The sequence below is a fragment of the Bos grunniens genome, chromosome 22, assembly GCF_055505025.1.
Source record: "Bos grunniens cultivar Pamir isolate PY7600 chromosome 22, Bosgru_T2T1.0, whole genome shotgun sequence".
In the NCBI taxonomy this organism is placed as follows: Eukaryota; Metazoa; Chordata; class Mammalia; order Artiodactyla; family Bovidae; genus Bos; species Bos grunniens.
This window is the reverse complement of record NC_141186.1, coordinates 48,952,906-48,963,443: the sequence shown is the minus strand read 5'-3', so window position 1 is coordinate 48,963,443 and position 10,538 is coordinate 48,952,906. Positions and strand designations below refer to the sequence as shown.

General features: G+C 54.9%; 1 protein-coding gene across 1 annotated transcript in view; it reads left to right on the top strand.

Annotated features, from left to right (window-relative positions):
- DNAH1 (dynein axonemal heavy chain 1) overlaps positions 1-10,538 on the top strand; it is a 90,413-nt gene continuing 79,875 nt past the window's right edge. Inside the window, exons 1-3 of the mRNA XM_086367542.1 lie at positions 1-159; positions 7,651-7,740; positions 9,844-10,145. The gene's annotated coding sequence lies outside the window, so the exon portion shown is untranslated. The remainder of the gene's footprint in view (positions 160-7,650; positions 7,741-9,843; positions 10,146-10,538) is intronic.

Below are 10,538 nucleotides of genomic sequence, written 5' to 3'. Positions count from 1 at the left end.
CAGCAGTGGTGGCAGCGGTGATGGTGGTGGCAAAGGCGGTGGCCTCCTCCAAGGCCTGGAAGCCCGCCAGGGAGTTCAGGATGCGGCCGCTGAGCCAGGAGGAGTGTGCGGCAGCAGAAGGCTGGCCTGGGACCACCCGCAGACAGCAGTAGCTTCAAGGTCAGCCAAGTCCAGGGACACCTCCTGCCCTCTCAGACTTGCTGGTTCTCTGCACAGGGGTCGGGGCTGGGGGTTGGGGTTGTACAAAGCCACCAATGGGCATCTGCCCTCCAGCTGAACAGGGAGGGGGGCCCATGGCTGGACCTTTGAATTCCCTCACACCCACAGTGGTCCCCAGGAGACTGTTAAATGGCTTTGCTGAAAGCGAACACGTGAAAGGCAGTGTATGAGACCTCTAGGAATCCACCTAAATCACCCTCTCCCTTCGGCTGGAGGCCCCAGTTCCTGCCCCTTTCTGGCAGATGTGTGACTGTTAGAGATGACACCTCTTTGCAGTTCAAGGCAGGAGAGGGGCCGCACAGGTCCAGGGGCCTCTGCAGAGGACCTGCTGGCTCAGTCAGTCTCCCATCCTGGAAGTCTTCCTCAAGCCCACTTCCTGCTGTGGCTTCTACGCCCAGCCAAGCTCAGCCGGGACACCAGCCCTCCCGGCCTTGACCACATTCTCATTCATCCACTTGGCTGTCAGTCACTGCGCATCTCCTCTGTGCCAGGCAGCAGGGCTGGGACTAGGGACACGGGGCTGAGCCAGACAGGCTGACCCTGCCCATAGCACATTTGGTCTCTCTGAGAAGGCAGACATTTTATATATGTATATATATAATATATGTTATATGTATATATCTGGCCTCGTCTTGTGGCTTGTGGAATCTTTGTTCCCTGAACAGGGATTGAACACCAGGCTCTTGGGAGTAAATGCACTGACTCCTAACTACTGGATCGCCAGGGAGCTCCTGAGGCAGACATGTTAATGGCTATGGCTGCATGGTTCTGTCATGGCTATAGGAGCACAGGGATGCTTAACCTAGATCTGGGAGGAAACATGCCTGAGCTGCAATGAGTATGATCCAGGTGACAAGCGGGCACGTACCTCATATGTACCAGGAACTCAAAGAGCCTCCCTCTGGCCAGAGGGCAGCACGTGGTGCCACGTGGGGAGAAGGATGGGCTGTGGAGGGGTCTAAGCAGGGCTGCTGGATAGGAGGAACTGGTAATGCCGGCTGGTGGTGAGCAGGCCAGGGAGGAGGAGGCCAGGGCCGTGGCTATGGATCTGGAGGGGGCATTGGTTTGGAGGGTGTTTAGGAGTAGAACTGCTGGGGTTTGGTGGCGGAGGGGAAGAACAGCTGTCAGTTCCCTAGGGAGGGGAACTGCGCGTGGGCCTGAGCTCTGAATCGTCCCCACCGTGGGGGGCTGGGACAAAGCAAGTGACCTGGGATGCAAAATTTGGAGTGTTCACTCCCAGTCTCCCCTGTACCTTGTCCCTGGTCTACTGAAACTTCCCTTTAAAGCATACTTCGGACAGTGGAAGCTACTCCTGGAGATGAGGCAACAGGGCATTGGTTCTGGGCAGTATGTGCCCCTCCATCCTTCGCCCTCTGACTGAGAGGTGCTGCCTTCTCTCTGCCCTCCAGGGCTGGGGTGAGGCTGGGATGGACACCTTAAGGTCCCAGGTGCTTTGGGCGGGACTGTTTCCATCCTGATGCCTGAGTGAGGTACCCACTCCAGCTTCTCCTTGCCTCACGACGCATGTTCCTTGCCATGTAGATAGCCTGGTCCCTTGGCTCAGGCCATTTATACAAAATGCTTTATTCTGAGCCCAAATCTGTATTTTGCACTGTTCTAGCCAACAGTGGCCTCAGTTGTGCCCTTCTCCCCTCCCCAACCTCTCAGGTGGGTCTGCTTATCCCCTCTCACAAGCTTAACATCTCTGAGCTTTGGTGTCCCTACCTATAAAAGGGGAAACGATGATAGACACCATCTTCCAGGGCTGATGTGAGGATTAAGTGACATGATGTTTAAACCTCATGACACGAGTTTCTCAGTAACAGCTTCCTAACCCAGAGCAACAATGAATAACCATGGTGGACACCATCCTTCTGTGGGTGTGGGCTGCCAGTGCTGCAACCTCAGCCCAGGCCCCAGCACCCATCCAGTGGCCTCAGGAAACAGGCCCTGCTGCCGCCCCACTCACATCCAGCACAGATGTCGAGCTAATCCCAGAGAAAGATGTTCATGGGAAGAGGAAGTAACATTTTCTTGAGATGGCTGGGCTGTGTTGATATGTGGGGCTGGGTCCCTGGTGTTTCGAATCGGTTCTCTGCTCAGTGTTCACTCCACTCCAGCTGCAGGAGAGCCTAGGCCCCTTTCCTGTGGCCCTCTACTCCTCAAATCTCATTCAGGGGGACCAGTGGTGGCTGAGAAGAGGGGATGCAGACCCATCCTGACTGAGATGTCTGCTTGGAGCTGTCTGTGGGTCACATCACCAGACCCTGTCATGTGTGTGAGGCTGCCCTGGTAGGGGGTGGTCTGTCCTGAGCCAAAGAGGCCTGCAGAGAGAGCCCCAGATCCCATGAAAACTGGCAGACCCTACAGAAGCTCACTCCAAACCTTCAAGGTTGTGCTGATCATCACTGAGATGCCCAGACTCCTCCCATGAAACTGCGGTGGTGAGCCTGGGGCAGGGGGCTTGCAGGAATTCCTGGCTCCCCTCAAAGATCAGAAGAGCCAGCCGAGGAAGGAAGGACAAAACGTGCTAGAGCCCAGTCTGTAAGCCACCCCACTCCCCTCCTTCTGTGCCACCCCATCCCCAGAGCTGAGTTCGCATCCCAGGAACACGCTCTGCTTCTGCTCAGGGCTTCCCCTGTTGAACATCAGAACTTGCCTGTGGGGGATTCCTGTAGATTTAGGCAGTGATCCGAGAAGGGAATGGCAGCAGACTCCAGTATTCTTGTTTGGAGAATCCCATGGACAGAGGAGCCTGGTGGGTTACAGTTCATGGGGTTACAAAGAGTTGAACACGGCTGAGCACACACAAGCACATTCTGTCTCAGTGACCAGGGACTTCCAGATTCCTGTGTGAGGGGAGAGAGCTCCACAGGGGAGGGACCACTGGTGCAAAGGCCCAGAGCAGGCGGCAGGGTGGAGACATGGGGATGTCAAGTCCTCTGGGTAGGGAGTGATGCTGGGCATGGAGGATGTGTGGTGTTTGTGGGGTTGGCGTGGAGCTGGCTTTATGCAGAGTGAGTCTTGCTTCATTCTCACCCCAGCTTTGGGGGGATGGGCTCCCCGTTACTCTCGACGCCCCTAGATTTACAGACTGGGGTTCCAGGAGGAAAAGAGGCTTGCTCACGGTCACACAGATAGTGGGGTTTGGGCCACCATAGCCTGTCCCCAGCCCTGGTGGCTAGGCTCCTGCCCACTGAGGTGTCAGGAAAAGAGATGACAGTGGGGGTGGCTTGCCATTTGGGCCTTGAGACTTAATGGCTTGAGGTCCTGGCTCTTCCTTTTGCTCTCTGTGGTGTGATCCAGGCCAAGGCCCAGCTTGGCTCTGTGCCTCATTTTCCTCAGTTGTACAGGGAAGTTATCCAACTGGTTCAGCCATGCTCTTGCTTCCCAGAGCCATGGTGCACCAAGGGAGGGGAGTGGTCCATTCCTAGATGGGAAGATGAGGCAGAGGGAGAGGATAGGAGAGCCTGGGGTCCAGGTCACTCCCAGGCCCACAGACCCAGCTCTCAGGGTGTGGTGAGCAGCCAGGAGAGGAGGCTCCAAGGGTCAATGGCTGGCAAAGCCCAGTCTTTCCGCTTTAACCTGCCCCCCAGTCCCTCTGTCTCGGGTTCACAGTTCTACCCCAGCTGTGTGTCCGGAGGTAAGGCCCCTTTCTCTCCACCTCCCGATTATGGCTTGGTCACAAAAGCTGGACCGTGACCAGACAAAGGGACAAGGATGAAAGTACTTGTTGTCATGGCAACCTGGCGGGTTGCTGAGACCCAGGGGAGGGGCTTGGCTCTCTGCCTGTGCCCAGGCATCTGGACGACCTCCGAGCATGAGCCAGGGTGGCCCAGGGGCTCACAGGGATGCCGCTCCTGCACGGGGCCCACCAGAGCTGCCTGAACAATGGCAACCTCACCCCCGACGGTGGCACCTGCTCCCCCGGCCTCCCCGGTGGCCCCATTATCCTGCACCTGCCGCCCCCCCACCGCACCTGCTCCCCAGCCCAGGCGCCCTCCCCAAGGCACTCCCTGCCCATTCCCGAGCCCAGCTGCCTGCTCTGCGGGCCAGACAAGAGGGGCTATGGAACCAGGAAGGGGTAGCAGGGTGGGCCCTGGGCCAGGGCCAAGGGTCCCACTGCCAAGCCAGCTCTTCCTGACCAGTAGCACGTGTGTCCATGACAAGGCCTCCATTCCAGGGCCTCAGTCTACTCATCTGTAAAATGGAAGCAACTGTTCCCACACTCAGGGCCTCCAAGGGTAAGTTCCTTCTGCTTGGAAGGAGATTTGAGGCAAGGATGTCCCCAGAGCTGGTTCAGGGTTGGATGGCAGAGTTGGAGAGAGAAGAAAGAAGGGGGCCACGTGGGGTCACCTCTGTTAGACCATGTGGAGACCTGAAGGCCTCCTGCACACTTGAGAGCCACTGTTTAGAGGTGGAGATGACATTTCTCAGCGGCCCCTCATGGGTACAGGGTACTGGGCAGGGGACCTATCAGTGCCAGCTTCTTGAGTGGCAGGTCAAGAGGATCAGGGAAAGTGGACACTGGGGCAGGGACCCCCTCCTACATGGAGAGGGAATACTGCCAGAGGATGGCCTGGCGGGCCCCTGGTGATTCAAACAGTTCAGGTAGGGACACTGAGATGCTGGGAACTATTGATATCTGGCACTCTGATGTCCCCTCCCCAACTGGATGGTGGAATAGAAGAGGGTCAAGGGGATGGGTGGAGTGGGGAGCTCTGGAGGATGCCCACCCCCTTCCTGGAGAGGGAAGGCGAGGCCCCCGGTCACTGGTGTTTGGCTTGTGGCCCCTGTCGCCCTACACACTGCAGGACAGCCCCAGGCTCCCATCCGACTTTGCTCTGACCTAGGCTGAGGTCCCTCTCCTCTTGCCACCTTGTTTGCGGACCTGCAGCATGGGAGCAGGTTGCCAAGGAGACTGCCCGCTGCAGCTGCCACCCTGGCTGTTTGAACACCCCTGGGCCATCGGCACTAACTGGCCCCACCTCTCTGATAATGAGGAACTCCCTCTCTTGAACAAACTATCTTTGCTGACCTGTCGGAGTTTCTTTCTGGTTTTAAATTTTTATAATTGAAGTCTAGTTGATTGGCAATGTCATGCCAATTTCTACTGCACAGCAAAGTGACTCACTTATACACATAGAGACATTCTTTTTCAGTATGGTTTTTCCCCAAGATATTGAATATAGTTCCCTGTGCTATACAGCTGGGTCTCGTTTATCCTCCTATATATAGTGGTTTTTCTCTGCTGATCCCACACGCCCAGTCCTTCCTTCCCTAACCCTCCACTCGCTTGGCAACAAGTCTGTCCTCTGTGTCTGAGTCTACTTCTGTTTTGTAGTAGGCTCATTTGTGCCAGATTTTAGATTCCACATGTAAGGGGTGTCATATGGTATTTATCTCTCTGACTTAGTGTGATAATCTCCAGGTCCGTCCATGTTGCCGTAACTGGCATTATTTTGTTCTTTTCATGGCGGAGTAGTATTCCATTGTGTATATACACTATATTTTCTTTATCCATTCATGTGTCAGTGACGTTTAGGTTGTCTCCATGTTTTGGGTGTTGTAAATAGTGCTGCTCTGACTGTCAGAGTTTCTTACACACTTCCTCTCAGAGGTCTGGAAAGAGCAAAGCCTTTGCCAAGAAAAGAGGTATTTGGGTTAGGGTAACAGTCCCAGTGTCCCTCACACCGTTCTGTACAGGAGGCCAAGGTGCAGAGCTGAGCAAGGTTTGTGTTCCCCACTGTGCAGATGGAAAAACGAAGGCGTGGCAAGAGAAGAGACTTGCCCAGTGAACTGGCGGCAGAAACCAGGCCTCCTGCCCTATTCAGAGACCTTTCTAGAGGTGGGCAAAAGGTCACAATGGTAGTCAGGTCCCCGACTCTGCAAACTCAGGTTCCCAGGAGGGGTGGGGGTATCTGGTGGGTCACAGGACTGAGATGGTTGAGGCCAGCTACTCTACCAAGAGGTCTTTCTGCTGATGCTCAGTGAGCTGCTTGGGGCCAAGGGGAAATCAGAGGCACTCAGAACCTAATTATGATGAACAGCTCTCTGCAGCTCCTCAGGCGCCACGGAAATGTCCTGTGAAATATATCATTGTCCCGGGGCTTGTCACCTGGAACTTTGGCCCAGGTGTTTAGGGGCTGGCGGGAACCTCTTCTGGCTGCTGCTCCTGGTGAGCAGACATCAGCACCCTGGACCCGGTTCACTGGCATGGTCTGGAATTGCAGGCCAGAGTGGGGAGGTAGACTGGGGAAGAGGATATGAAGTGCGGTCACGTGCAGCTAGGTGGCTGTCAGCGGGCATCTTCAGGGTGATGGCCTGACGTGGATGGCTCTGTCTCCTAGTCATTTCCTGTGGGTCCTTTCAGGAGTGATGGAGCTTGCAGGACTGCTGGGAGAAGCAGCACCCTGGTCCCCACCATGCAAGACTACCTTTCAGTTGGGGGATACAGCAGTGACCATTGCATGGTTGCCTACTGAGTGGTACTGGCTTTGGTGCCCTGAGGGGAATGTGAATGTGTTCTTTGGCAACCAGGGAGGGCTTCCACAGGAGGTGTAGCCTGAGATGAGATGGAAGGTGGTAGAAAAACCCAAAGAAGGAGATTGTGTCTGGGAAGCTCCACATGAATATAGGTGGGAGTGGCTTTGGACTGGGAACTGAGCATTCATGACCGAGTGGTCCTCACTCCTCCAGCCCCCCCAAAACTCCTTTCCACTCCTCCTCCCTGAGCTCTGGGCTTTCAAGGTATTGTCTGTCAGGCTGACCATGTGGATGAAAGGAGAATTAATTTGTCTTCATTTTTATTCATCAGAGAAAATGCTGGTGAGAGCTGCCGAAGCCAGCTGGCCAGTGGCAGAGGGGGGAGGCCTGGGATGAAGCTGAGCCGTCTCTCTGATTCCCTCCATGCCTATGACTTGGTTTCTCTTGGCATCAGCTCAGAGCTCCTGGCCAAGCAAACCAGAGAGAGATCCTGGGGTACAAGAGGTCAGCTGGGGGCAGGTGGAGAGCGGGTAGCCCCAGGCACCCTGTCTGAGTGCCTGTCGCCCTCTGTTCTGGCTGGTTGGCCATGTGAAGGGCCCATTCTGCTGCCCATTCACATGAGGCTTTCATCTCTGTAGCTACTGAAGCATTCCTCCCAGCCTCAGTACTGCCAGCAGGAAGCACAGGGGAGGGGGTGCCCAGGCGGGCTGTGCTCCTCAAACCCCTGGCCCAAAGGCATGGGCTTGGGCCAGGGTGCCCTAAGCAACCTGTCTGCCCAAGCCCCACCCTGCAACACTTTCAGGAACCCAGCCTCTCCCCATTTCAACAAGAGCAAGGTTGGCTTCCCTTCCAACCCATATAATAGGGCGAAAACCTGCCCTCCCACCACAAAAAGGGCAGGAGCCCAGGATGGGATCATGGCTCAGCACCTTGCTTCTCTCCCAGGGAACGAGTGGACACGATGGCTTCTAGGACATGGCAGGAAGATCAAAGGCTGAACCCAGGCCCTGCCACTGGAGAAGATGGCATTTGAGGGTAGGCACCTGAGATCCAGGAGGGCAGGGACTGACCCACAGTCCCCTGCCAAGGAAGGGGGCCGTTACATCCACTGCCCACCCCTGCAGACGGGCAAGGTGGAGCTGGCAGGGCTGCTGGGGAAAGCATCACTCCCTGCTCCCCTCACCCAAGCCCACCTCCAGTTGAGGGATACAGCCAAAACCATTGGCTTTGCATAGTAGAGGGTGAGTGACTTTGTGAGCTAGATCTCCTGAGAGTGGACCCTTTCTGCAGTGGCTTGTCCATCTGTCCAGAAACCATGTCCCCTATGATGTCACCAACCCGCTGCGTTGCTTGGCAACTTTCCAGGATTAGTGCTCTGCCCCTGTCATCCCTGACGTCCCACCATGGGCTGATGTTGCCCTGGCAACAGGATGGGTACTGCAGCTTTTTGGAAAGCTGTATCCAGTGCAGGAAGTGGCAGGCAAAAGAGGAGAAGCAGGTGCCTCTCCACAAACTAGAGTGGGGTACACAGCCTAGCCCTAGCCCTACTGAGGAGCCAGGCTGCCCAAAACAGGGCTTTGGGGGTCTCTGTCCCCTCGAAAAGCTGTGGCTATTCTTGCTTTCAATCCCCCTCACTCTCTTTCCTTCTTTCTGGTCACCAAGTATCTATTGTGTGAATGCCAACAAGAAAAGCAAAGTAAATCATTGTTCAGGCTCAGGAAAGGTTTTATCAGCATTGGGTCTTGAAGGATCAGTAAGAGTTGGCCAGGCATAGGAGTTGGTGGAGAGAGAAGTTCTGGACAGAGGAAGCAGACATCAGTGCAAAGCCTGAGTTATTGACTCAGTGTGTGCATGCTAAGTTGCTTCAGTCGTGTCTGACTCTTTGTGACCCTATGGATTGTAGCCTGCCAGGCTCATTTGTCCTTGGGATTCTCCAGGCAAGAATAGTGGAGTGGGTTGCCATGCCCTCCTCCTGGGGATATTCCTGACCCAGGGATCAAGCCCGCGTCCTGCACTGGCAGGTAGGTTCTTTACCACTAGCGCTACCTGACATTGTCTCTAGTCACAGCTTTAACTCTGCTTCTGGGTTCTTTGTGACCTGGTATCTCTGGCTCTCTCCCACTAAGTAGACATTTTATGGCAGGGGCAGGGTCCAGTTCAAATCTGGATACTTAGTCCCCAGCACAGGCCTGGCACCAAGTCAGCATTACTAAAACATCAAATAAAATCAGGTATTTGCATACATAATGAGCATCAGGTCCTACCATGCTCCCCCAACCCCAATACTAACCTGTCTTATCAAGCCTCAGTTTTCCCATCTATGAAATGCAGCCAGTTTTGAGAAGGCTCTGGGCAGGGATTCTCAGGTTGAGGTAGAGTTATTTTTTACATTGTCTTTGGTTTGTAATCCACCTGTTCTCCTTATAGAAAAATGGAAAGACTGGTGGGTACAGAGGGCATCTATATACCTTCAGATCTCCAAATTCTCACTATTGGGCACATCCACTGCCCACCCGGAGGAGGGCTGAGGTGGAGTTGCAGGTGTGTATGTGTGTGTTTAAGTTGAGTCTCTAGGGCTGTGTGTGTGTGTGTGTGTGCGCGCCAGAGAAGGCAATGGCACCCCACTCCAGTACTCTTGCTTGGAAAATCCCATGGACGGAGGAGCCTGGTGGGTTGCAGTCCTTGGGATAGTGAAGAGTCGGACACGACTGAACGACTTCACTTTCACTTTTCACTCTCATGCATTGGAGAAAGAAATGGCAACCCACTCCAGTGTTCTTGCCTGGAGAATCCCAGGGATGGCGGAGCCTGGTGGGCTGCCGTCTATGGGGTCGCACACAGTTGGACACGACTGAAGCGACTTAGCAGCAGCAGCAGCAGTGTGTGTATGTGTGTGTGTAAGCTGAGTCTTGGGTGATGTGGGGGTCCAGAAACGACCCTTTCCCACAGTGAACTGACCATCTTTCTGACATCTGTGCCTTACATACAAACTTCAGTTTGTAAATTTCCCCAGTTATTCTTCCCATGTTATTTATATAACTTGGGTTTTCTTTTTTTAACCAGGATTCAGAGTGGACCCTTTAGAGTTGTTGTTCACACTTTGAAAACAGCTTTTGCACATTTTGTCTCTTTCTCTAGAAAAGTCTGGGAGGGGAGATGGATACTGGAGGCTGGATTTGAGAGCCTAGACGGCTGGTGCGTTCCCGACGACCCCCATCCAGCCGCCCGGAGGTGGACCAGTCCAGGGTGGACGAGCTGCACGAGTCTGGGCGGGAGGAACCAAGTCCGGCGTTGTGTAGGGGACACCAGTGCAGACCTACGGAGGTTTACTGACGGAAGCTCCCGCGAGCCTTCCCGGATGGTCCCGCCCCTTAGCAACGGACCCAGCGTCTCTCCATAGAGACGGGCAGCCGGACCCCACACCGTTTGCGGTGGAGCCGGTAGGTCGGTAGGTCGGTGGGCCTGGGGGATCGCAGGGCCAACACCTGCAGGGGGACCTCAATAAGGCGCGGGGGGCAAGTGTACACCAAAGAGGACGCCCTCCTGGCTCAGGATTCACATCCCTGCCGACGAGCCCACAAGCGATTTCTTGTCTTTGGTCAGTGGCAAGGGAGTGGGGCACGCTTTTAAACAATCTTGTAGATAAGTTCCATACTGACGAGACCACTTTTAAAATTTTTATGTTTTTGCTCCACCCCATGCTGAGAGCATAGCTCCCTCCTTCTCCTTTCCCATGAGGAAAAGAGCCAGGTCTCTGGTCCTCAGCGGCCATGCAGCCCCTCTCCTGAGCCTGACCACTGCCCAGTCCTCTTAGTCTTCAGTGTCTCATCCGT